The sequence below is a fragment of the Pleurodeles waltl genome, chromosome 1_2 (genome assembly GCF_031143425.1).
Source record: "Pleurodeles waltl isolate 20211129_DDA chromosome 1_2, aPleWal1.hap1.20221129, whole genome shotgun sequence".
Classification (NCBI taxonomy): domain Eukaryota; kingdom Metazoa; phylum Chordata; class Amphibia; order Caudata; family Salamandridae; genus Pleurodeles; species Pleurodeles waltl.
The window spans coordinates 828,034,944-828,061,712 of NC_090437.1; the positions used below are offsets into that span (position 1 = coordinate 828,034,944).

General features: G+C 45.4%; 1 long non-coding RNA gene across 2 annotated transcripts in view; it reads left to right on the top strand.

Moving 5' to 3' along the window:
- The window catches only part of LOC138304431 (uncharacterized), a 120,071-nt gene that overhangs the window by 83,294 nt on the left and 10,008 nt on the right, over positions 1–26,769 (top strand). The window contains exons 4-5 of one of the 2 annotated variants that reach the window (XR_011205569.1): positions 3,121–3,202; positions 15,640–17,086. This is a non-coding gene — a long non-coding RNA (uncharacterized lncRNA). Of the gene's footprint in view, positions 1–3,120; positions 3,203–15,639; positions 17,087–26,769 lie in introns of those variants that run through there. The other variant, XR_011205572.1, reaches the window with a different exon arrangement.

The following is a 26,769-nucleotide window of genomic DNA, read 5'->3' on the forward strand; positions in this document are numbered from 1 at the left end:
TGAATTTAATCCTTTTTTTTTATTGTCATTAAGTATTGAGGAACTCCTCGTGATGTCAGTAGTCAATGAATTTCGGCCTCCTTACGGCTTCTTCAGAGCAACACACAAGGACGTAGACGCACATAAAAAATATCCAACAGCTTTGGGCTTTCATCTACCTGGGCAAACCGGTATGTATCGCTAGTTGGGACCCACCAGGTCTTTCATTACCATATGCACAGTCATCTCCTAGCTAGGGTGGAAACCACACTCAAATGCACAAAGACAATCACAAACACAGCAGGGACAGAAATTTCCTTTGCTGTCATTAACCAGCCCTGCTACTGGAAACCCAACAGGGTTCTCCTTGCTAATTGGGCAGATGGAGCCCACCATAGAAGGTCTCCAATCAAACTCTCCTTTGTATGTCACAGCTGGATCTGTTGTTTCCTACCATTAGGAATCACAGTCATCACAGGGATGTTAACCTGCTGGGTTCAACAGACCACCATGTCTGTGATTGCTTTTTAAAAAACCAGTCATTTCTTTTTTTTTAAATGCAACCTGTTTCTTTTAAAGTAAATGGAACTGCGTTTAAAAAGAAAGGTTTCCTTGTTTTGATTTTTGTTTAAGAATACACAGTGGTCTCATGGACCATTGCTTCTATAAAACCTTTTTTACATTCACAAAGGAGAAAGGGTTCTTGCAAATGGGTTACAACTACATATTTGTAGTCAGTAAAGTATTTATGTTTTGGGACTGGAATCCATTAGCAAATCATTAATACATGCCATTTTCATTTGGTATTTGGAAGGGAAGCCCTAAACACAAACCTTCCAATATCGAATCAGTACCTGATTGCAAACCTACATTTGCATTTCGATAAAGTGTTACTGAATCACAGTTTGGGTTTCATACAAACCAAAATGCATTCTTAAGAATACAAAAATTCTTAGCACAACTGGCCCATGGTAGCTGTCTCTGTTTCCTTCTCTAAAACTGACCATCTAGGGAAAGGTGATCACATAGTCAAAAAGCTTAGTACAACTGTTCCATGGTATCTGTCCTTGTTTCTTTCTGTAAAACTGACCAACTAGTGAGAGGTGATCACATAGTATTGGGTAGAGTGGCAGGCCACTCATGCTGCCCAGTGGCAGCACTTGGGGAAAACTTCAGGGTTCACCGGGCTTGCGAGGCTAATGGGTTAATTGTTGAAATGCTCTAGAGGGGTTCCCCTGTCTAAGTTCCAGTTTGGCAAGGTGCTGGTGAAGGCACTGAAGGGAGTGGGCATAGACCCCTCCAAGCTCAGCTCACACCCCTTTATATGAGGAAATGCCACGTCAGCAGCAGAGTTGGGTTTTAAGCCAGGTCAGGTTTAGAGGATAGAGAGAAGGAGTCTGTCTGTCACAAACTGCATGTTTGACAAACTTAATCTAAGAGCATCTGCTTGATTATAGGTCAGATAGGGGTGGCATTCAGTGCTGTGGTACCAATGGTGTTGTTTCTCTCGCATATCTTTGCATTAGGTGCAAAAGCTCCAGGCGACATCTCGATTATTGGTCATTCATATGTCGGGTGGGATGTGGTAATCCATACTTTCTGGAAACTTAAGTGTCAAGTGCTGGTGGCAGGCCTCAAAATGAGGTGATTCAGCATTCTTGGTCTTTACGAGGAAAAAATTAAACAGCTTGCTCAATAAACTTTGGACAGGAGGTTTACGCAACCTGAATTTGTGATCTTGCATATTTAGAGAAACAACTTAGCTCTTCATGGAAGAAGGGGCCTTATTTAATTCTTGCTTGTTGACATTTCATGGTTGGCACACAAACGTCCTGAGACAGTGATCACTTGGTCCCACATTATTTCCAAGAAAGTCTGGAAGGTAGAGTCTTTTGTGAAGGGCCTCAATAATGTAATGAAGCATCTCAACATATACATGCCAATACTTTTTTGTAATTGGGCAAACAGTTACTCCGGGACCCTTTTTTATTTGCACCACAGTAATGAGCTCTTGTGTTGGAGAGACCAAAATGATAGGTGAACCATGGTCAGCCTTTGGAGGGGTGGGCTCATAGTTGGCATTGATATCAGAGAGATGCCTTAGCATTTTGCATAACAAATTCCATAAAAACTTGTCATCTTTTCCTCAAATGTGGCCTTTGAAACTATATTGATGCAAAGGGGGTAAGGGGTGCTTAATCTGCTGTCTCCAGTCCCTTCTGCTGGGTACTCCATCCTATGGCCCAAGGAGAGGGGAGACATGAGCTTGCATCAGGAAACAAAGTTATGGCCAAGTTGCCAATGCACGTTTCACTGAAGGGTGTTGGTGTCTCAACTGGTTTGCTTCTGACATGGTTAAAGTTCCACATCTGAGCTGGCCTTACTCCTCAGTATGGGAGCTAAGTTATTCTACCTAATATGAGCAGGGCCCAGCAAGGGGCTGCCTTATGCGGTGCAGGGAAGTCATATTTGAGAGGGCCAACTATGAGTACCCTAATAAATCTCAGGATGAATAGTTGCGATTCTAGGAATGTTACTGTCTAGTTTGCACAGTGAATATTGCACACACTGTTTTGTTTCAATGTAAAGAATTGTAGTGTGAAATCTTTGTTGTAATAAAATGCAGTCTGAGATGTAATCCCTGGCTACAAAAGTATTCGTCTCTGCTCCTTTCGTTGTGTGGTCCCTCACCACTTATCTGTCCCTCTTCTAACAGAAGTTTGCTCAATATTCAAAAACTGGCTTTGATAGATTGATCAATCTAGCACATTAGTGTTTGTTCAGCTTTAATTTTGCTCTTAATGTTTTTATTTGTGGAGCATTCAATAGTGCCACTTGTCATCTTTAAGTCATTTTACAGTGCTTCTAAACAAAATTGCAAAGATATATAAAGAAGGAAACTATGATTGTGAACTGACAGGGGTTCAAGGGAAATCCACTATTACTCAACTTCAATTGTGACAACTGGGGTATTTTACTTGGGTCCACCTTACTATTGGAACTGTAACTGAGTACTAAGTAAACTCTTTCAGTTCTTTACAATCAGAGCAGCAAAGCTGGGCAGTCAAAGATGTGAACTAGAATCCATAATTCTGCAGTGTACAGCAATACCTTTATATATATATATATATATATTCACAGAAAATCACTCCAAAGCAACAGGACCCCAGATCCTCAGGTTCTCACCGCAAGAACGACGCCGGCACCGTCAACAATTTGAAAGGTATTTTCTTTTATTTAAATGTGAAGTTCAAAGTGGAGAGAGTGCTAATCCAGACAAAAATGGCAACGCGTTTCGGCCTGAGCCTTCGACTGCCCATAAAATTGTGTGTGACAACAGTGCATTTAAATCATGTGATCACCCACCTCTAACAAATAAAAACCACTACCCATCGCTTATGATGTCATTGTTCATGTGATACCTATAATTGATCAATTAATGTGTAGTGCTGAATTTGAATAGGAACTCCTCCTTCATACAATACTATTACTTATTTATATATGACTATTCTTTTTCTGTGTTCCTAAACAAAAATGTTTTATTTTATAGTCAATACTCAAATGTAACATTTGCATGGTAAAGTACCTCCTGATAAAATTTCTAATCTTAAGCAAAAGTAACTAAGTTATAATTTTCAACAGTGTCCCGTTGCAATTTTGACTATTTTATCTGCAGTTTTTACATTTCTATTGAAAAAATGATCATTGTTGGGTTCCAATCTCGGTAAAGTACCTTTTATGGGGAACAAATGATCTTTGGGGTTAAGGCTATTCAAGAAAAATTACCCCTTTGATTCTTCATTTGAAACAGATCCAGTGGTTACTTCATACACATTTTAAGGGTTTAAGTGTTCCTCATTGGTCTAACATCCTATGGACCATTTCTAAGATATATATGATGTTTCTATTTCCAGATTTTCTTTTCCCCTTTTTACTTTTAGACCCATTTTGGGGGTTTATTTTTTAGAATCATGTACAATGATGTTTTTCTTTTTGTATATAGCCTATTCATATTGCCGTCTCAGAGAATAGTGTCCGATTTGGCTCTTATGCCTTTCAGGGCCCATTGTTCTTCAATGGTAGTGTTACCTTGATCTTAATTTTTTATCTTTATAAATGTCAATGCAATTCTGCACCCATATTTAAACCCCATGGCATTTCACTTCCAATCAAAATAATCCATCTTGATTCCATTCTCCATAGACTCTCCTCCTCTATCATGTTGTTTAATGTGTTGGATACCATAATATTTTAGGCCCTTTTGATCACCTTGATGATACTCCCATATATGTTTTGCCATTGAGTATGTTAGGTCTTGATTATTGATCGCTCTAATATGTTGCAGTATCCGTAGTTTTAACTTATTTACTGTACTGCCCACATATTGTTTACCACAGGCACATTCCAATACATAGATCACATATGGAGTTTCACAGTTTATTCTTTCCATAATTTTCATTTGTGTGTGTGTGTGTGTGTGCTTGTGTGTGTGTGTATATATATATATATATATATATATATATATATATATATGGAGAGAGATGGTAGTTTCTCAGAAATTAAGGTTCAGAGTTTATGTATAAGTGTATGTTGGGTTTGTGGGACTCTTGGGGGTGTCCTTCGGGCACGCATCGTCAAATAATAGAGCAATCAGATAGACCGATCAGATTGGCCAAGGGTTTTTTTATTCTCATCGGCTGCCTGACCTTTGCAAGACCCATGGAAGCCTGCTCTCTGATTGGCTTTCCTTTCATGTTACAGCCACCATTACAAGATACAGGGACTCAGTCCCAGTGACCTGAAACTGAAAATAATATAAGGTACAAGTTGGTGGATTAGGGGTACTTTGACACCCTGGACCTTGTGGGTGGACCTCCCTGGAGCCACATGTTGTTAAAAAATTTGGATTGCTACCATCCCTTGGGACTCTTGAAGGAGCCAACGTGACCCCCCTTTACTCCCACAAGAGTACTGCCAGATAGGAAAACCATTAAAACAAATGGATGTGGATGTCTGTGATGGATTGGTCACATACGAGTGGTTGGACCTGTGTCGAAAAGCTGTGGGTGTCCAAGTATGGCCACCACTGGGGGCTTGGGTGCAGGGACTGCCTGCAGTGCAGCAGGGTGTTGAAAAAACCCAACTAGAAGTCCATTGAAAAAAACAAAGACCAAAGTGACGTTACAGTTCGGTATGCTAGGTATGTTATGCAGATTTGTAGAAACACTATCACCTGGGAGGGTATTGTGGCACTGAGCAGGTGTAAGTTTAGCCAAACCTAGGGCCTAGTGATACTGCTAGAAAAACAGGTCTTCAGCTACTTGTGGAATTCAAAAAGTTAGGAGGAGGCTCTTATGTGTAGCAGCAGATCATTCCACATTTTAGGAGTGATGTAGGAGAAGGCTCAAGCACCAGCATCCTTCTGGTGAGTTTTTTTGTTTATCCAGGCGTAGAGGCTGCTCCAAGAGTCTAGCTTGCTTGTGATGAGGGCATGTATGGCAGTTTTGCGGGTGCGGATTGAAAGTCATCTGAAAATCTTCCTAAGCATCTTGAGAGAGGTTTGGAATCATGAGGCAGTGATAGCATGAACTTGGGAGGTGATGTCAAGTTTGCTGTTGATGATGATCCAGAGGTTATTGGAGTAGGTGGTGGGGGTGGTTGTCGGTCCTAGCTCTGCTAACCCCTAGGTGGAGTCCCACGGTGAATTCCTTTTTCTGTTGATCGTGATTTCAGTATTGTCAGTGTTGAGCTGCAAACTGTTGGTCTTCATCCAGTGTGCAACTTCAGTCATGCAGGAATTGAACTGGATCTGAGTACTGGGCGTCTTGTTCATGAGGGAGAGAGTGAGTGTGTGTCATCAGTGTAGGAGGGGATGCTGATGTCAAGAGAGCGAATGATGCTGGCTAGAGGGATCATTTGAAGAGGGTCAGGCTGAGGCGGGATCCTTGCAGAAACCCACAAATAAGGTCATGGGCATCTGTGGTGTATTGTGCCAGTCTTATTGCCTGGGTCCTTCCAGTCAGGAAGCATTTACATGGATTGGAATGCTGTGAAGGCGTAGGATGAGGATAGAGCAGCAGACCGTGTCAAACGCTCCAGAGAGGTCATGGAGGATGAGAGCCACAATGTTTCCGCTTTCCAGAGTCACATGGATGTCATCCATGCCGGCGAAGGGGCAGTTTCCATGCTCTAATTTGGTCTGAAACCAGACTGAATGGTGTTGAGGAGTTGGTGCCCATTGAGGTATTTGGTGAGACATCTGTTGATTATTTTATCTAAGACTTTTGCTGGGAATGGTAACAGAGAGATTGGTCTGTAGGTGAGCGTTGAAGGGTCCATGGAGAGTTTCTTCAGCAATTGTAGGATAGTTTTGTGCTTCCAAGTATCTTGGAAGGTTGCATCAGAGGTGGGGGCATTCAGAATGGGTGCAAAGATGGCACCGATGGGTTGCAGTCCTGTAGAGTAGGGTTGGTGGGGGCAGGGATTCAATGTGTCCCCTAAGCGGATGTTTCTTCTGGGGTAATGATGGGCCATGTTGTTAGCATTAGTTCTTTGGTTAAGATCGGGAGATATTTAACAAGGTCTGATGGGTCCAACTGCGGGTTTAAGTTGCAACAAATGGTGGTTATTTTGTTGCTGAAGAATTGAGAGAGATTGCTGCAAAGGTCCTGGGGGGGGGAAATGAGTCAGAGGTGGCATGATGGTGAGATGAAATCCTTCACAATGGCAAAGTTTTTTTTTTACTTCTCTTGGTGCTGGCATTGATGCACTCTGCCAAAGTGGCACACTTGGGAGTCAGGGTCACTTGGTGGTAGCATCCTAGGGCAGATTTGAACATGCTCCTGTCTGGATTGTCTTGGCTCATTCTCTTTTTGCGCTCCAGTTGTTTTGCAGTGGTGTTTCCTCAGTCTGAGTTCCTCCATGTACCAACTGGCCTGCGGTCTAGATTAGGCTTGGGCAGAAATATAATTCTGCTTGTGGAGTTGGTAGAGTTTGGTAACTCAGTGTTACACATGTAACGTGAAGTTCCTGCCAAATTTCGCCAATCGGCTCATGGCAGAATGATTCTGCCGTTCGAGACTTGTGATGTTCATGGGAATAATGTGAAGCTCAGTAACAAGTGCTTGCGAGCGCAAATGAGATTTGCTGACTGCTAGCACGGTTTCCGGTTGCTATAGAATGTTCCACTGGCAATCACCAATGACTGCAGCTGCTCGAGAAGCAGCAAAATAAACGACAAATACCTTTTTGAGTGAATATTCTACTCAAACATATGGTTCAGGTTGTTTTTTAGTGCGAAAATCACTTTTTTAATTTTACTTTTGTTCAACATGAAAGAAGTGTCAGAGACTCCAACTTTGTCTTCCTGCCCAGAAGGCTCCTCCTAGTGCTTGGTCCATCTCCTGGTCACTTTTCATTTGTGTTTTGAGGTGAAAGGATCACTCTCTTTGTCTGCAATTTCTGCTGCATACATACTATTGAATTTTAAGGACTTTGTTTTTGTACCATCACAAATAAGTTAAAAACGTTTAGATAAGGGTGTTGTTGGATAGAGGGCATGCACTGGCATTGGTTCTTTGGACAAAATCAGGAGATATTTAGCAAGATCTGACGGGTCCGACTGTGGGTTGAAGTTGCTGCAAATAGTAGTGATTTTGTTGCTGAAAAATTGAGAGAATTTGCTGCAAAGATCCTTGAGGCATTGAGTAGGAGGTGGCTGCTATTCAGATGAAATCCTTCACAATGGCAAAGATTGTTTACTTCTCTTGCTTCTGGCATTGATGCACTCTGCCAGAGTGGCACATTTTGTGGTCAGAGTCATTTGGTGGTAGCATTTCAGGGCGGATGTGAACATGCTCCTGTCTAGATTGTCTTGGGTAATTCTCTTTTTGTGCTCCAGTTGTTTGCAGTGGTGTGTCCTCAGTCTGAGTTTAATTTTCATCATGGTTGTGGTGGGTGGCTTGGAGTCACAGTTGGGTCATAGTATTTTATTGCATTCATTTTTATTGTTTTTATAAGGGAAACTATTTTGTACAGCTAAATACATTTTCTCCATGTTTGTTAAAGTTACACTATTCATTTTTATTACCATGTGGGCTAGTCTGCCCATTGGCCATCAAGCCAGTACCAGTCACTGGGTAAATGAAGCAACTGTTCTGTCGTGAGTACCTATAAGACCCCTGTTTTAACTTAATTTTACAGTTCATGTAAAGCTGCATTTCAGCGATGACTTTTACAAACTTTATTGATTCTCTTTGATTCTAGGAAACCAAGGAACATGCTGCTCATTTAGTTAGCCTTTGCATGACATATAATCAGTACTTTTTGTCCAAGGCTACAGAACACAGTACACAATATGCTAGCTTGTGTTGCCCGTTCAGACACAGCATTACTTTGGAACTACATTTCTAATGTGGTTTGTTTTTTTATATAAATGGTGCACTGACCTAAGGAGAGCAGAGAGCATTCCGGCTACGACAATCCTGGTACGCATGCTGTGTCACATGCAGCTTGGCTGGCACTGATCTGCCAACTTCCTGAGAGGACTGCCATCTACACTACAGGTTAATTCCTAACACTGTTTCCAGGTATGGGACTGGGCTAAGGCTGAGGGTTACAACCACTATGCTCTCAGAACAGACATAGGGTAGGTATGAACCTCTAGTACATCTAGGACCACAAACATCATGGTCAGATTATTCATCTTCTTCACCATGTTTCTAATGTTGATTACCTTGCTTTGTTTCTACTACCTATTTATCACATCTCACTCATTATATCCTGGGTTGCGTTTGTTTTAATAAATGTATTGAAAACTTATCGCACATCTTTTTGTCTCGCCTTGGCATGCATGAGTAATATTACAAAAGGGATATGATCTGTTTCCATGACTTCCCTTGGGAGTCGGAGTGTCATGTTTAGTTTTACATAATCACCTTTTACCCTGGTGGGTTTGGAGGTTTGGTGAGGTACTGTGAGCTACCCTGGAGTTACTATCTGTGTGGATAGGTTCAGTCTCCCACACCTTGCCACTCTACTGTCCTAAACATGCAGTCCTACTACCAAAGTAAGAACCACATAATAGTTTCTGTGGTATCTGTTGTTCTATGACAGCTATGATTTCGGCCAGGGATAGCACTTATTTAAATTCAAAGTGGTTTTATTTGTATTTCACATTTGTATCTGCAAAAGGTGTATTATTTTGGGTGGGTAATATATCTTGATGTCTTGTGAGGGTGTGTGTTGTTGTAAAACCTTTATAGGTGACTTAATTTTCATTTTTGGCATTGCTGAATTAATGGTAGCATCTTTCTCATTGTTTGCCATGCCTCCTTTGTCTGACCAGTGTGTGTGTGCTTGCCATAGGCCACCATTTTGTCTTTGTTCTCCATGCCATGTGGCTGGCGTCCATTTTGTGTAGTCAGTGTCCATAGGTTCTTTGTTGTTCATGCCTCATTGCTTGTTGTTGTTTGACCATGTGGCTGGGTACCATTTTGTATAATCAGCTAGTGTGCTTTTGCAACAGGCCTGTATGTGTTCTTTGTCATACAGGTCTCCTTGCTTGTTGTTTTTTGACCATGTCGGCAGCAGCCGTTTTGTATAGTCAGTCAGTGTGATTTTGCCATAGTCCTGACTGTGTTCTTTGTTGTCCATGCCTCCTTGCTTGTTGTTGTGTGATCATGTGGCTGGCGGGTTATTTTGTGTAGTCAGTCAGTGTGCTTTTGCCATAGGTCTGCATGTGTTTTTGTGTAGTCCATGCCTCCTTGCTTGTTGTTGTGCGACTCTGTGTTTGGTGCCATTTTGTAAAGTCAGCCAGTGTACTTTTGCCATAGGCCTGCATGCGTTCTTTGTGATCCATGCCCCTTGCTTGTTGTTGTGTGACCATGTGGCTTGAGGTCATTTCAAGTAGTCAGCCAGTGTGCTTTTCCCATAGGCCTTCATGTGTTCTTTGTTGTCCATGCCTCCTTGCTTGTTGGTGTTTGAACATGTGGTCACTGGCCATTTTGTGTAGCTAACCTGAGTGTTAAATCCTGTTTTTCTAGTGTTCAAAGCCATTTTCTAGGGACATTAATAGAAGAGGGATATGACTTTTTGTTTTTGTGTTCATTTTTTACTTTTTCCCTGATATCATTTCAATGTGCTTCATTGTACTATGAATGTACAGTGTTCTAATAATAACATATGCATTTTGTTTCATTTTCCCCTGCACTGCCTTGCCTCCCAAATGGTTCCTCACAGTCCCTTCTGAGACATCAACAATTCATTTTTTATATTATTAGATTTTTCTCTGCACCCCCTGCCTGCCATAGGTCTCTTAGGCCATAGGCACACATTAGCATTCACTTTTTTAAGTATTATTCTATTTTCCCTTGCATCCCCAGCCTGCCATAGTCTGAGTCTTGGGCCATAGATCCACACCAGCATTCAGCTTTTTAAGGATTATTCCATTTTCCCTGCATCCCCAGCCTGCCATAGGTCTCTTAGGCCATAGGTGCACACCAGCAGTACCTATTTTAAGAATTATTTCAATTGTTCTCTGCACCCCCAGCCTGCCATAGGTCTGAGTCTTAGGAAATAGGTGCACACTAGCATTAATTTTTATAAGCATTATTCCATGTTTCCCTGCACGCCTGCCTGTCATAAGTCTCTTGGGCCATAGCTGCATATCAGCATTCACTTGTTTAAAGGTTTATCCCATTTTTCCCAATACCACCTGCCTTAGGTCTCTTAAGGGTGTATTGGCGCTGGTGTCCGGCTAGATGTAACATTGTGTAGACCCTAAATGAGCAATGTAGATCGAAAAAGCCAGGTTTTAAGCTGTTTTCTGAAATAAATGTAATTGGACTGAGCTCGGAGATGCAGAGGCAATCTAATACAAAGTTTGCACGTTGAGAAAATTAAGCTTCTGCCACCCCTAGTGCTTTAATTATTTTACGCGTTTCTACTGTTTTTGAGGTGGCTGATTGAAGAGATCTCCTCTGTTTGTACCCTTTAAATTTCTTCTTACGGTACTCAAGGGCTATGTTGTGCAGGGCTTTGTGAGCCATGCATAGAGCCTTGAATGCTCCTCCTTTCCTAATAGGAAGCCAGTGTAATTCCAACAGTACATGTGAGACTGTTTTGAACTTTGGAATTTTCACCAATAAACCGGCTTCTGTATTTTGAAAAATTTGCAGTTTATTCAGAGATTGTTGATGTATGCCCATGTAAAGGTCATTACAGTAATCTAACCTGGAAAGCAAGAGGGCAATGAATAACGATTTCTGTAAATCAAATGGCATAAAAGGGAGAATCCTCCTAGGGAGAATCCTCCTATTTACCTGCCCTGAGAAGGTAAGTTTTTCATTGAAGATTATTCCCAGAATCCTGACTTTGTGAAACGGTGCGGGGTGGGGCCCAGATGTCAGGGCCTCCAGGACAGTTCCCAAATTGAAGTGTCTTTCCCAAACAGAGGGACCTTGTTTTCTCTAAATTTAATTTAAGGCAGTATCTCTCATCCAGCTAACTACCTTGGTCACACAGTTAATAAAACATTTAGTAGTGTCATCTACATCAGTTGAAATTGACACCACAATTTGTGTGTTGTCTGCATACGAGATTGCAGAGAAACTGAAAGAGCAAATCAGCCTGGCCAAGGGAGCAACCTAACTATTAAAAGAGTGGGACTCAAGGAAGAGCCCTGATGAAAACTGGACTGCAGTGAGAAAGGTTCCAATGTAAATTCACTGAGAGGTAGATTGTTCTCTTTGTGAGAGGAATGAGCACAACAGCTTGAAGAGTGAGCACAACAGCTTGAGGAGTGAACCTACAATACTCCTGGCGTCATGACATCCTGCTAGCACTGTGTGACTTACTGTGTCAAAGGCTGTGAATAGATCCAACAGGATCACCACAGCCTTCCCTTCATTGTCTACGATGGATTTGACCTCTTCAGTAGCAATTACAAGTGTTGACTCAGTGCTATAGTTTCTCGTGAACCCATATTTTATGCTGTCCGATACATCATTTTTGTCTATAAAAAACTGACAATTCAGAATTAAGATGTGTGTTGGAAATGGCACTTTTCTGCAGAGCCATCCCAGACTTTTAGTCTTTCTCCTCCTTTTTTTGACACTGTTTTTGTTGGCTTTAGGACCCTGCACACATTTTCAGTGCAAATGTGCATATGATCCATAGAAAAGTGCACTATTTGTGCCCCGGGCCTGTAAGTCAAATTCTACTAGTGAGCCTGCAGCACTGGTTGTGCCACCAACTACAGCAGCCTTTAAAACATTTATTAGGCCTGCCATTGAACAGCCTGTGTGCAGTTTAAACTGCCATTTCGACATGGCAAGTGTACCTACTTGCCAGGCCCAAATCTTCCTTTTTATTACATGAAAGTCACCCCTAAGACAGACCCTGGTTATCCCCAAGGGCAGGGTGCAGTGCATTTAAAATGTTGGACATGTACTTTTGAATTTAACATGTCTAAATAATGAAAAACCCTTACATTTATTTTGTCAATACTGAAAGGACTATCTCTGCCATAGGCTAAAGTTGGGGTTACCTTGAAACATCCTTTAAGTGTAATTTACAATTGGGAAAAGATAGAAAAATTGAGTTTGGTGTCTCTGGACTCACAATTTAAAAATACATCTTTTTGGTAAAGGTTTTTAAATTGCAGGTCTGAAAATGTCACTTTTAGAAAGATGGTATTTTCTTTCTTTAACTATTCTGTGCCTAAGACGGTCTCTGAATACATGTATGGGTTTAGTTGACAGCTACATTTATGCATTCTCCCCAGACAGCCACAAACAGGAACGGCTGAGTGTGACAGGAGATACATCTGCATTCATAGGAGGGACTGCCACTTTGCTGTTTGCTTTACTGTGTTGGCCTGCTGCTTCTTGCCTGGGAATGAAAGGACTAGATCTAACTCTATACATCCTATAATATAAAGTTTCTCCCAGAGCCGGAGTGAATTAATCTAATCAGAAAAAATATCTGTATCTAGGTCTGGGTCGCCTGGATTGAAGGGTTTTGATACTTCCAGGATACATATGAGTTCTGTTTTGTTCATTCTGTTGCAGGTTTTAGTTCTTTTGAGTGGAGCAATTATGTTTCCAAGATCATTTGAGGTCAGGAGATTAAGGGAGAACCTGATGGCATTATGGTCAGACCTTTTTAGTGGGAGCACAGCACCAAACTTTAGGTCCGGTTTACTAGCAAAAATACCATCCAGGATGTGGCCTGCTAAGTGTGTGGTGGTATTTGCTATTTGTTTGAAACTAAAGCAGCTCAGAATGTCAGTGAGTTGTTCAGTTTCTTTATTAGAGAATTCCTGTAGGTGGAAATTAAAATCACCCAAAATGGTGAAATTAGAAAAAAAAGAGTGCAGGATTTAAGGAAATCATTAACTGTTTTTTCGACAGCTAACTCGAGGACCAGGCGGCCTATAAATTAACAGTCCATCAAAACATGATTATTAGTAAGTCTGTATTTAAAAATAAGGGATTCAAAATGTAATTGTGTTAAAGGCTCACACAAAATCTCCAAATCTTTACGGTAAACTACATCCAGACCTCCACCATGCTTCAAGGCGTGATCTGATCTGAAGATAGCGTAGCCCATGGAGACTGCTGCTGCAAAATCTGCACTGGAAGTCTCTACTACTCATGTTTCCATAAGAAAGGCTAGCTCTGGTGATTATGTGTCAAGATATTCAATAAATTCATATGTATGCTTAATTAAAGAACGAGTAGTGATCAGGACACAGCTCAATTGAGTAGCACGTTCAGGAGTAAAAACAAAAAAGGCAGCTTGCTCATAAACAGCCTTTGGATAGAGGTTTTGGCCTACATAACAGATCGCAATTTTCACATAAATAACATTCCATTCTTTTACAAAAATTAAAAATGTTGCATGAGGAGTTCCTACCTAAGTTGTTTAGCAAAAAGAGCTGGTCCCTAGTATACTTTTAGGGGAACAATTGGCCAGGGGTTCTGTTGGAAGGCTCAGTCCAGGGGTGGACAGGCACAAATGGGCTTGCCTCCAGCGTGCCAGTGGCATGCCCACTGCGTGAGTCCGCTGCACGTCTGCAATTGGCCTGATTGTTATGGGAAGTTGAGCACATTGGCAGCATCATCACTATACTACTGAACTGCCTCTCACTGCGGCCTCACAAAAATCACAGTCAGGGAGGAAAATTGTACAATCCCCTACCTCCACTGAGGTGACTTGCGAGTTCTAACAGGCTTAGCGTTATGCCCCCACCAAATGGAGATAAAATAAAGTGCATTATTTTGCAGCAATGACAGTTAAAAGAAACAAATAGTTAAAATAACATGTAAGCTTGCCCCTAACAGAAAATACCAGCTTGGAAAAAGACTAGTGAGATATATAGTACTTTAGAGTAGCTCAGGCATCATACAAGTAATAGAAATGTCTAGCTCGACAGCCAAGGCATGCGTTTATCGGCCCAATATTAATGGGGAGTTGAGCACATTGGCAGCATCAACACTATACCACAGACCTGCTTCTCATCGCGGCCTCACAAAAATGTCTGTCACTGGAAAACTATAGGAAGGTGACTTACAAGCTCTAATAGGCTCAACATTATGCCCCCAGCAAATGGAGGATGGAAACAGTACAAGATAAAATAAAGTGCAGTATTTAGCAGCAATGGCAATTAAGACAGAAAAATAGTTTCAATTACATAAAATCTTGCCTCGAGAGAAAATAACATCTTGGAGAAAGACTAGTGAGATATACAGTTCTTTGGAGTAATTCAGGCGTCATACTGGTATCAGAAACTTCTGGCCTGACAGTCGAGGCATCCACGCATTGGCCTGATTGTTATGGGGAGTTGAGCACACTGGTAGCATCAGCACTATACTGCTGACCTGTCACTCACCGTGGCCTCGCTAAAATTGCCAGCGGGGGGGGGGGGGGAATTGTACAATTCCCTGTCTTCAACAAGGTGACTTGTGATCTTTAACAGTTTCAGCGTTATGCCCCCAGCAGATGGAGAATGCAAATAGTGCAAGATAAAGTAAAGAGAAATATTTATCAGAAATGGCAATTAAAACAAACAAATGGTTAAAATCACATAAAAGCTTGCCGCTGATAGAAAATAACTGCTTGAAGAAAGACCAGTGAGATATTAAGTATTTTAGAGTAGTTCAGGCATCTCACAGGTAACCAAAACTTCTAGACCAACAGCCATAGGCCATAGGCACACACCAGCATTCGCCTTCTTAAGGATTATTTAATTTTTCCCCGCTTCCTCTGCTTGCTATGGGTCTCTTAGGCCATAGGTGCACACCAGCATTCACTTTTGTAAGGATTATTCTATGTGTTCCTGCACCCTCTTACACCGTAGGTCTCTTAGGGCACTGGAGCACACCAGCATTCACTTTTTAAAGGATTATTGCATTTTTCCCATTTTTCCCTTCACCCACCTGCCTGCACCTGCCTGCCTCATCCTAGAGCACATACAGCAAACTTTTAAATCTGTATGTTGTTGTTATACTAACTGAAAAATGTATTATATGGTTTGGATTGGAATGGATTCACTATTGTTGCTAATTACTTGGGATAACCCCACTATTCTCTGTACGAATATTTTAAACTGCAAAAATGCCACATTTCACAGAATGTTTTTCTTGTTCGTTTGCTTAGGTGCACTTGAGAAATCACTTACAGTACTGCCACACAGAAGGCCAGTACAAAGTGACACCACGCCACCTGAGTCCTCCTCTATCTGCTTCCATTTGTGCAGCTAAGTGCCAACTGACAGATTTTGAATATGACCCCAAAGAAGGTGTTCCTGCCAAGAAGGTGTTCCTGCCAAGAAAGTGGTGAGTGGCGAAGAGATGAAAAAACAGATTTCTACCACTGGTGTGCCACCCTCCACCCTTTTCAGGAAACATGGTATTGCTGCCGCACCATCCTCTCAGTGGCAAGCTGGGAGCAGCACTCCAGCATCAACAGCATCACCCCAACCTAAGCCCAAGACTATATCACTCAGCAAGACACCCACTGCAATCATGGTGAGGAGCAGTGAGACTGAATTTAATTTGTGTCAGCTGCAAAGTACCCAATAGTCACGGGAAACCGAGCTAAGTGGACAATAGGAGCTGCAGCCAGCAACAGTTCTTCCTGAAGTAGGATCAGAACAGGAGGTTGAGCTTCCTGGTGAGCAAGATGTAGCTCTTTAACCATTGGCTTCCCAATCACCAGAAAGAAAAGAAAAGTGCACTCCACCATCTTCGCCAAGCCCCCTGTCTGATGTTCTGGACATGGACTAGGCCCCCGCTAAACCCGAGACCCACCACGAGAGACAAGGGAAAGGAAAGTTCCTGAAAGCCTTAGAATTATGGAAAAGGATAGTGATGAGGAAGAGCCAGTGATTGTCAGAATGGAAGCTGGCTTAGAGGACACCAAGATTACCCACCTATTTAACCTGCTCAGATGTGGCACTGGTTCCAATCAGCTCAGATGTGGCACTGGTTCCACCACTGTCATCTTCCATATTTGTAAGGCCCCTGCAGAGACCTGCATCCACCATTACCTCAGCTGAAGTGCTCATTGTAGAGAGACAATCGACACACACCTACCACCAATTATTCAGCTATTGGCAGTGGCATACTAAAAAAGTTCTCCCCAGTTTCAAACTTCTTTATGATTAGGAAGCAGGAGGATAACATTGCAATATGATCCATTTGCCACACTCGTGTTCAGTGAGGTAAGCCTGTTTCACACTATGGAACTAGAGGCCAAATGACCCATATGAAAAAACATCACGCAATCCTGTGGGAGGAGCACCTTTTTTTAATTTTATTTTTATTCGATAATCAGGTTAACAACATCATAATCCACAATAGGTCTCTGTTATCTCAAGAGAAAATAAATATTTACATCTTTAAATCGACCATAGGCAAGAGTAATCCCAACAATAATTTCACCCCAAAATACAATTTACTAATTTGTATTACACAATCAGATGATGTACCCTCTCCCATTTGTTGCCAGATACTTTCTACTTTCCCTTTGTCCCCACCCTTTGTTCATATACCTCTTCTAATGTTTGAACCTGTCACATCCGACTAATCCAGGTCTCATATGTAGGGGCAACCAGGGATTTCCATTTTTGTAGCATTAATGCTTTAGTTACCAGTGAGAGGATTAAAAAACTGTTGTTCACATAGATCCATTTGGCATTTTGCTGGGGGAATTCTGATCAGAGCCCAGCACATATTTGGTTTAAACTCTACCTGAATTTTGTTGCTCAGAAAGCAATAGATTGTCTCCCAGAAGCTGAACAATTTGGGGCAAAGAAAACCCACATGGGTCCAGTCCCCATGGGGATGGTTACATCTCTGGCATCTTGCTGATGCTGTTGGATACATCAGCTGTATACCTTGTGGAGTATAGTATAGATCCCATTTTGCGAAAAATGTCATACTCTTAAAATTGGCTCCTCAAAGAGCTTTATATGACATGCGGTTAAATCTCCTCCAGCCCGCTATATCAAGCTTTCCTTCAATGTACCGAGAGATAGAGTCAAATGCCATGCATGCAGTGGTGTTGTGCATATATTGATATAGTTGTCGATACTGGTTTCCCAATCCTATAAGATTCTTAGCAAGATGGGCTTTACTAATAGGGTCAGAGATTCAGCTGGCTGTAGCCTCATATCTAAGAAGATGTTGCAAAATCTGTAGATACAAAAACGTGAGTCCTTCAGGGACCCCTGTCTATGCCATGCTTATCTGTTGCCATGTTTTAATCCGTCCTGCAAGAAGAAAGTTTTCCAGCTTGTAATACCCCAAACTAGCCCATTTCCTAATATTATTTGGGGATAGATTTGATCCAACTATGTTGGCATCTTTCAAGGAGATTTGAGGATGGGTTAGAGGAAAATTATATTGCTCTTGTATTAGCGCAAAATTTCTAACCACAACATTGGAAACTTTGTATCTTGATTTCTTAGGTTGCTTGGGTATTTTGAGAAATACTGGCATTTGAATCACTATCTCTGAAAGCATGAGTTGTAAGTAGAAGCAGTTTGATTTGTCTTCTTGCATGGTCATCCTGTTAAAGCAATCTGAGTAGGTGGCTTGATAGTATTTATGTATATGAGGAAGTGCACACCCAACGTCTTCTATTGACAGTTGAAGAGTAGTCAGTTTTGTATGAGGTTTCCTAACTGGCCAGATAAATTTCTGTATTATTTGATCTAATTCAACAAAAAAGCTTGTTTTGCCATAATCATAACATTAGAAAACAAGAATGTAAATAGAGGTAGGGTGAACATTTTAATAACTGAGATTTGCCCAATGATTGATAATGGCAAGCGCTGACAGTTGGCCAAAATAGTTCTTGTTTTCCTCAAAGTGGGTGAATATCTGAGCTCAAAACGATAAAAAAAGTTATGTGATACAAATATACCAAGATACCTACTTGGCTGAGTATCAGACTATGTAGCTTGATTTCCTGGGGCAATATGTCCGATGTACAGTGAAATAATAAGGTTTCAGTTTTAGATTGATTATTTTAATAGCCCCCTGCATCAGAAAAAGTTTGGATTCTTTTCAAGACTCTAGAAATATTATAGTGAGTACCTTCCAAATTGAGAATGATATCATCTGCGAACAGTTTTAGTTTGAGGGTGCAGGCAACTGGTGGAGTAATACCCATATCCGGTCTGATTGCCAAATGCCAAAGGTTCAATAAACAATGAAAACAAAACGGGTGCCATTGGACAGCCGTGGCATTTCCCCCTCCGTATGGGAATACGTCCTATGTTTTGCAGATGGATCATGATTTCCGCTTTGGCTCAAAGATAAAGGTTCTCCAGCACCCTTATTAGTTCAGAGGGAAATCTAGACATGAAAAAATTAAAAACATAGTTTCCTACTGAACATGGTTGAATGCTTTTTCTGCATTCATCATCATTATTGCAGCTTTAACCTTGTTACTCGACAAATAATCTATTGCCTGTATTAGAAAGTTTGTGTTACTGCTGATTGACCAACCATTTTGACCGCTATGCACTACTGTTCAGTCTGTGTTTTATTCTAGCGTGAACAGTCTAGAATAGTGTCTTGAAGAAGTTTAAAATATCCACCTAGAATAATGAATCCAGAGAAAGGGAGTAAAAGGTAATCTATCTTGAATAGGCCCGTAAAGGCTAACCAAATGGCAAGGTACATTATTGATTCTAGCTGAAACCAAAATCCATCGAGCTTTATGATCCCGAACCACCCAAATCATTTCGCCTGTGAACTTCCTCGTAAATAATATAGTGACTCCCCCCCCCCAATGGCTCCATTGGAGGAAGCAAAGAAGGCCTGTGTTATATATTTGGGTAAGGTAGGTGGTTTGGCTAATATCTAAAGGTGTGTCTCCTGGAAGATAACTTGTGCCCCAGTAGATCTAAGCCAAGCCAAGACGGATCTACGCTTAGTTGAATTTGTTGATGCCATTGACATTACATGTGACGATTCTAAATTGCTGCTTCCTGAGATTAACTTTGCTCATACTAAATAGCTTTTATGTGATTGCCTAGAGATATCGCTGCTATTTTTGCTATTTTTGTTCTGGCCATCGCGTCCATTTTTTTATTGCGTGCTATTCCCCTCATGCCTCACCCCACCCACCTTGAGCCCTCCCTCACTCCCGAAGTCATTGATTCTTCCCGTCTAGGGTCCATTTTGAGGGCCCGCCCCTTTACCCAACTCCTGTTCCAAGTGTTCTCCTTCTGTCTCCTGTGTCCAGTTCCCTGCTTCCCATCCACTCCCTCCCTCAATCTCCACCCACTTCACCCCACCATTCCACCTTGCATTGCGGCACATTGGTAAGGCACCTGTGGCTGGATCCGTAGGAGCTCATAAATAATTGGAGGGCGTCCCACTATTGGAAAGGAGAAAAAAGAGAGAAATGGGCCTTTAAGATATAGGGGGTGATTCTGACCCCGGCGGTCCTTGACCGCCGGGGCCAGGGTCGGCGGGAGCACCGCCAACACGCTGGCAGTGCCCCGCAGGGCATTCTGACCGCGGCGGTTTAGCCGCGGTCAGAAGAGGAAAACCGGCGGTCTCCCACCGGTTTTCTGCTGCCCAGATGAATCCTCCATGGCGGCGCAGCTTACTGCGCCGCCATGGGGATTCAGACACCCCATACCACCATCCTGTTCCTGGCGGTTCGCCTGCCAGGAACAGGATGGCGGTATGGGGTGTCGTGGGGCCCCTGGGGGCCCCTGCAGTGCCCATGCCAAAGGCATGCCCAAAGGCATGGGCACTGCAGGGGCCCCCGTAAGAGGGCCCCACAAAGAATGTCAGTGTCTGCTTTGCAGACACTGAAATTCGCTACGGGTGCAACTGCACCCGTCGCACCTTCCCACTCCGCCGGCTCCATTCGGAGCCGGCTTCCTCGTGGGAAGGGTGTTTCCCACTGGGCTGGCGGGCGGCCTTTTGGCGGTCGCCCGCCAGCCCAGTGGGAAAGCCAGAATAACCGCAGCGGTCTTCTGACCGCGGTGCGGTATTCTGGAGGGGGGAACTCTGGCGGGCGGCGGAGTTAGAATCACCCCCATAGTCCCTAATTCCTGTTGAATATGCTTCAATATGGTTTTTGCCTGTTCCATAGTCTGTTGAATATGCGCATGCCCAAGTATAGTACTTTCAGTTTTGACTGTTGTACACCTCCCGCCGGGGCCCCACAGGTTTTAAAGTCTTTGATCAGGTTTTTCATCTCTTTCCACCGTTTTGCTGCAGTGATAGCTATGCCGGAATATATTCTGAAAGAAAAATCATCAGCTGTACGATATACTTTATCATTAATGAAGCTAGATAGTAACTGCTCTATGATTCTGTAGTTGCTAAAGTTCACTAGGATGGTTAGTGGGTGCGAAAAGCTAGGATTTTGCTGTAATGGAACTCGGTTTCCTCTTATTATAGTGAAATCTGGGTCTTTGGTGACGATTGAGGGTCGAACATATTTGTTGATAAGATCAGCCACTGATGCCATAACCGTAGTCCCGGTTTCACGCCCTTCTGGGACCCCAACGAAATGTAAGTTACTCCGGCATGATCTATTCTCAAGATCATCAAGTTTGAGCTGGAGGTCAACAAGTTCCGTCTGTAATTTAGAAACATCAGAGTCAGTCTTAGATTTAAAGTCTTCTAGGTCTGACACCCTCTGCTCAACCGGAGTTACTCTTTTATTCAGAGACTGCAGGTTGGTGTTGAGTAGACTGAGTTGTTCATTAGTGCTTTTGCTGGCGTCTTCCCGGGTCAACTTAATTTCCCACATTTCACCCACTATTTGTTGTACTAGAACTAGAACTGAAGATGTATTGGCAGGTGTAGAAGCTGAGTCAGATAGTGAGTGCGGCCAATTGTGTTCTATGATCTTATGTGGAGGGGGCGAAGAAGGGGGATCCTTTTGGGGCAAAGACGTCTCTCCACAGGTTTTCTGAGCTGGGGAGATAATATTGCTGTTTCTCTGTATGTGTTCTTGACTTTCACCCTCTATTAAAAGAGTGGTTCGAGCCTGTTGTGCTCATATATCCTTCAAGCTGGAGCTGTTCACATTAAATATCGAATAGGTAGGGACTGTCTTAGACATCCCCTCCTTGCCTGACAAACTGCAGTCCGTTGCAGGACTATCTGATAGGGGCTTATGGCCGAGGTCATCACGTATCACATAGTCTCCAACAGATATCCCACCCTAGGATTGTTCAACTTCACCAATGGGGAATACCTACTGCCTGAGCCCCCTGTTGGCAAATACATTTCTCTGGGATGAGTGTTCTCTGTGGCAGGGGACGTATCCTTCCCAAAGCCAAGGGTAATGTCTGGGTTTGCTGGAAAGTCTGGTTTATCTATATGCTTGTGTTGAATGTTAGTCTTGAGGTTTTTCATGTCCTTAACGCAGTTGTTGCCCCGGAGTTTGGAAGGCCTGGAGGCTTCACCAATACCACGAGCAGGCATTGAAATATCTCGTGAGAGCCTCTTCATCCATTCGCCCCCTTACCGCCTTCCTGCCTTCCGCTGATGTAGTTCGAATGTTTCAGAAAGTCTCTACAGTCTCTATGGTATTTTATATCTGGTGCTTTGAAACCCCCCCCCATAAAGAGCCCCCCCATTTTCAGAAAAGGAGTTACTGCTTCTCATACCTCACATGACCTGTAAAGGCTATCATTGCATTCAAACCAGTCAAAACAGTCAAAGCAGTTTGCCATACAGTTACTAGGGCCCCAATAAAGCCCCAGCAATCACAGTTCTCTGCTACTGGGCCTCCTGATACTCTCTTCCAATGCTTATCAGGTAGTTGGTGTGATGTAGGCATTAGGTATGACAAACAAAAGAGAGGGGGGTTGCGCAGTATCTGTTATTATGAAGCAGGCGAGCCGCACACCTCATGCCTTAACGCACAGACTGAGGGGGTCATTCCAACCCCGGCGGTCGGTGTTAAAGCGGCGGCCAACCCACCAACAGGCAGGCGGTAAAAAAAATTGAATTCTGACCCTGGCGGAAACCGCCAACAGAGACCGCCACTTTAACACTCCGACCGCCATGGCGGGACAAACAAACAGCGCGGCGGTCACCGCTAACAGACAGGCGGGAGACAATGTACCGCCCACCCTATCACAACCTACCAATCCGCCACCTTTTCCGGGGCGGTAGCCCAGCTGATAAAAACACGGCGGAAACAGCCATTACGAACGGAAAACGCTCACCTCTACACACTCCACGAGCAATCTGTGCAGCATGGAACCCGAACTACACATCCTACCAGCTATTGTCTTCCTGCTCCTCTACCAGGAGCACGAACGCCGGCGCAGAAGACAACGGTGAGTACTGCACCTACGACACAGGGGAGGGGGGAGGGAAAAAATTACGGGGACACACATACGCGACACACCCACCCTCACCCACAACTACATACACATCAATGCAGAGCAACAACTCAGAGCGACACCCCCAAACCCCCCGGAAGAATGCAAAGACAAAATAAAATGATCATGAAATTTGAAGTATATTGTACGGCTAAGTAAAAAAAAATATCAAACATCTATAACTATATATACATATGTAAATTGTCCTGTCCAAATTGGGTATCAGCCATTGTTCGTGGGCCAATGGGCCTAAACACATGGGCAAAGCCCACACAGGATACCCGACCCCAATGGAGAGAACACTGCAGGGGCATCAGATAGCAAAACTACAGGCACCTCAGGGGGAAGGGAAGGGGGGACACCTCAGCCAGATGAGTCCACGACGCCAGATCCACGAGGGACCTCCATGGCCACTGTGCCATCCTGGGGAGTGCAAAGCCACAGTCTCACAAGTCTCTACAGTGGGTGGATTGCCCACTGTGCCATCCTGGGGAGTGCAAAGCCACAATCTCACAAGTGGATTACAGACTCCACTGGTTCTGGAGGAGGCATGGTGCCCAGAGTGCTTTGTGCAGCCCTGCCCGACACAGATGCGGGCCTGCCCCTTCTGTCAATGGGCCAGCGGTGCTGGAGACGGCGGTGCCCAGCGGAGCGGTGCAGAGACGGCGGTGCCCAGCGGAGCGGTGCTTGAGATGAAGGGCCCAGCGGAGCGGTGCTTGAGATGAAGGGCCCAGTGGAGCGGTGCTTGAGATGAAGGGCCCAGCGGAGCGGTGCAGAGACGGCGGTGCCCAGCGGAGCGGTGCTTGAGATGAAGGGCCCAGCGGAGCGGTGCTTGAGATGAAGGGCCCAGTGCAGCGGTGCTTGAGACGGCGGTGCCCAGCGGAGTGGTGCTTGAGATGAAGGGCCCAGCGGAGCGGTGCTTGAGATGAAGGGCCCAGCGGAGCGGTGCTTGAGATGAAGGGCCCAGCGGAGCGGTGCAGAGACGGCGGTGCCCAGCGGAGCGGTGCTTGAGTTGAAGGGCCCAGCGGAGCGGTGCTTGAGATGAAGGGCCCAGCGGAGCGGTGCAGGGACGGCGGTGCCCAGCGGAGCGGTGCTTGAGTTGAAGGGCCCAGCGGAGCGGTGCTTGAGATGAAGGGCCCAGCGGAGCGGTGCAGAGACGGCGGTGCCCAGCGGAGCGGTGCTTGAGATGAAAGGCCCAGCGGAGCGGTGCTTGAGATGAAGGGCCCAGCGGAGCGGTGCTTGAGATGAAGGGCCCAGCAGAGCGGTGCTTGAGATGAAGGGCCCAGCGGAGCGGTGCAGAGACGGCGGTGCCCAGCGGAGCGGTGCAGAGACGGCGGTGCCCAGCGGAGCGGTGCTTGAGTTGAAGGGCCCAGCGGAGCGGTGCTTGAGATGAAGGGCCCAGCGGAGCGGTGCTTGAGATGAAGGGCCCAGCGGAGCGGTGCAGGGACGGCGGTGCCCAGCGGAGCGGTGCTTGAGTTGAAGGGCCCAGCGGAGCGGTGCTTGAGATGAAGGGCCGAGCGGAGCGGTGCTTGAGATGAAGGGCCCAGCGGAGCGGTGCAGGGACGGCGGTGCCCAGCGGAGCGGTGCTTGAGATGAAGGGCCCAGCGGAGCGGTGCTTGAGATGAAGGGCCCAGCGGAGCGGTGCAGAGACGGCGGTACCCAGCGGAGCGGTGCTTGAGATGAAGGGCCCAGCGGAGCGGTGCTTGACTTGAAGGGCCCTGTTCAGCGGTTCTTGAGACGGCGGTGCCCTGTTCAGCGGTGCTTGACTTGAAGGGCCCTGTTCAGCGGTTCTTGAGACGGCGGTGCCCTGTTCAGCGGTGCTTGACTTGAAGGGCCCTGTTCAGCGGTTCTTGAGACGGCGGTGCCCTATTCAGCGGTGCTTGACTTGAAGGGCCCTGTTCAGCGGTGCTTGACTTGAAGGGCCCTGTTCAGTGGTGCTTGACTTGAAGGGCCCTGTTCAGCGGTGCTTGACATGTGTGTCCAGGTCACCAGATCCGGCCATTAAATGGATTTCACTCGCCACCAGACATGTGGCTGCCGGGCCCTTCGTGCACATCTGTCTTCTCGCTTGCGGGGCCCTCCTGTGCTGCCGTCCCGGGCCCGTGGGTGTCCTCCTGCACACCTGGAATGGGGCTGGTGGGGCCCTCCTGGGCAGCTCGCCTGCTGCCGGACTGGTCGGGCGTGCTGCCCTTGCCACCCTTCCCTGCTCGTCTGTGGCCCTTTCCTCCCTTTGGCGGTATGCCAGGTGGCACCCCACTCCCTGACGGTATTGCTTTTGGAGCCTGCTGTCTTTGGCCTGTCGCGCCGGGCACTGGCTTTCTTGGCTTTTTTTTCAGGGGGTGGGGCGGGCCGTCTCTTTACTCCTAGCCGAAGTAGCTGGCCTTGAAGGTGGTGGACTCCAAAATCCTTGGACTATTGTCTTTGTAGGTCCAGGTTTTGTGGTGGCTGAGGTGCTGATTGGAGTCTTATGAGATGGAGGGGGTGGGTCAGTTGTTGGAAAGAGGTCAAGGTTATAAAGGAAAATCAATTTAGAAAGACAGGAACGGGTAGTTGTAGTGGGTATGGGAGTGGAGGAAGAGGATGTGGTTGTAGGAGAGTGAAGTCTGGTGTCTTTGGGTGCAGGTGCTTGTGCTGGAGGCTGTTGTGAGGTGGATGGCTGTTGGGTGGGTGGCTGCCTGCGTTTGTGTGGTTTGGAAGAGGGGGTGACAGACACACTGGGAGAGGACACAGGGGACGTGTAAATGGTAGTGGGGGTGGTGACTGCACATGTGCGGGGTGTTCTGGTGGGTGTGCTGGTGATGGACGTAGTAGCTGAAGATGTGGTGCATGCAAGTGTGAGTGGAGACGTCACAGGGAGGGAGGAGGGAGATGAGGAGGAGGGGGACACAGAGGAGGCAGTGGCTGTTGGCATGTCTGCATGTGGATGTTGCTTGGGTGAATGCTTGTGTGATGTGTGGTGCTTATGTCTGGATGAGCTTCCCTTGGGTGTTGAGGTGTGTGCAGGCTGGTCTGTAGGTGTGTCTGGGATAGGCAGAGGTACAGGGGAGTGGGACTGGGTTGAGGAAGTTGGAGGAGGGAGGCAGGAGACAGGGACAATGGCTGCCGTCAGTGCTGAGGCCAGAGCGTTGAACAATCGCTGATGGGCAGCCTGACTCGAATGAATGCCCTCCAGGTATTCATTACTCCGGTGCACCTCCCTTTCTACACCCTGGATGGCATTCAAAAGGGTAGACTGCCCAACAATGAGCGTCCTCAGGAGGTCAATGACCTCCTCACTGAGGGCAGCAGGGGTAACTGGGGCAGGGCCTGAGGTGCCTGGGGCGAAGGAGATGCCCACCTTCCTGGGTGAGCGGGCACGGGGCGAAGGCTGAGGGGCTGCTGGGAGGGCGGGGCTGGTGCGCTGGGTGGCGGCTGTACCTGTTGTTGCGGTGGGCACTGATGTTGCCTCCACCACAAGGGAGCTCCCTTCCGAGGACGTGTCTGTGTCGCTGGTGTCACCATGTGTCCCCGCTGTGGAGCTCCCCTCGCCCTCCGTCTCACTGGTGAAATTCGAGTCAGTTGCATGGCCCTCCATGGCCATGTGAGATGCAGCTCCCTCGTGCTCCGATGCCACTTCTCCTCCGCCTGATGATGCTAATGCACACATGAACAGGAAGACCAACAAAAAAGGGGGGGGGTGGAGAAACAAAGACATGTTGAGTGCATGCATTGGCGACACCGTTGGCGGAGAGGACAGACACAGAAGCCCCCTGCACTACGCCGCGCACTTGGGGTACACTACTCAATCCGTGGGACATGGCCTACAAGCCTATGGACGACAACTCCACACATAGGTGACACAGAGCCATGAATAGCTGTACTAGGCAACCTACAGAGGTGGGGGGCGGGGGCACAGGGCCATGCCTAATGGA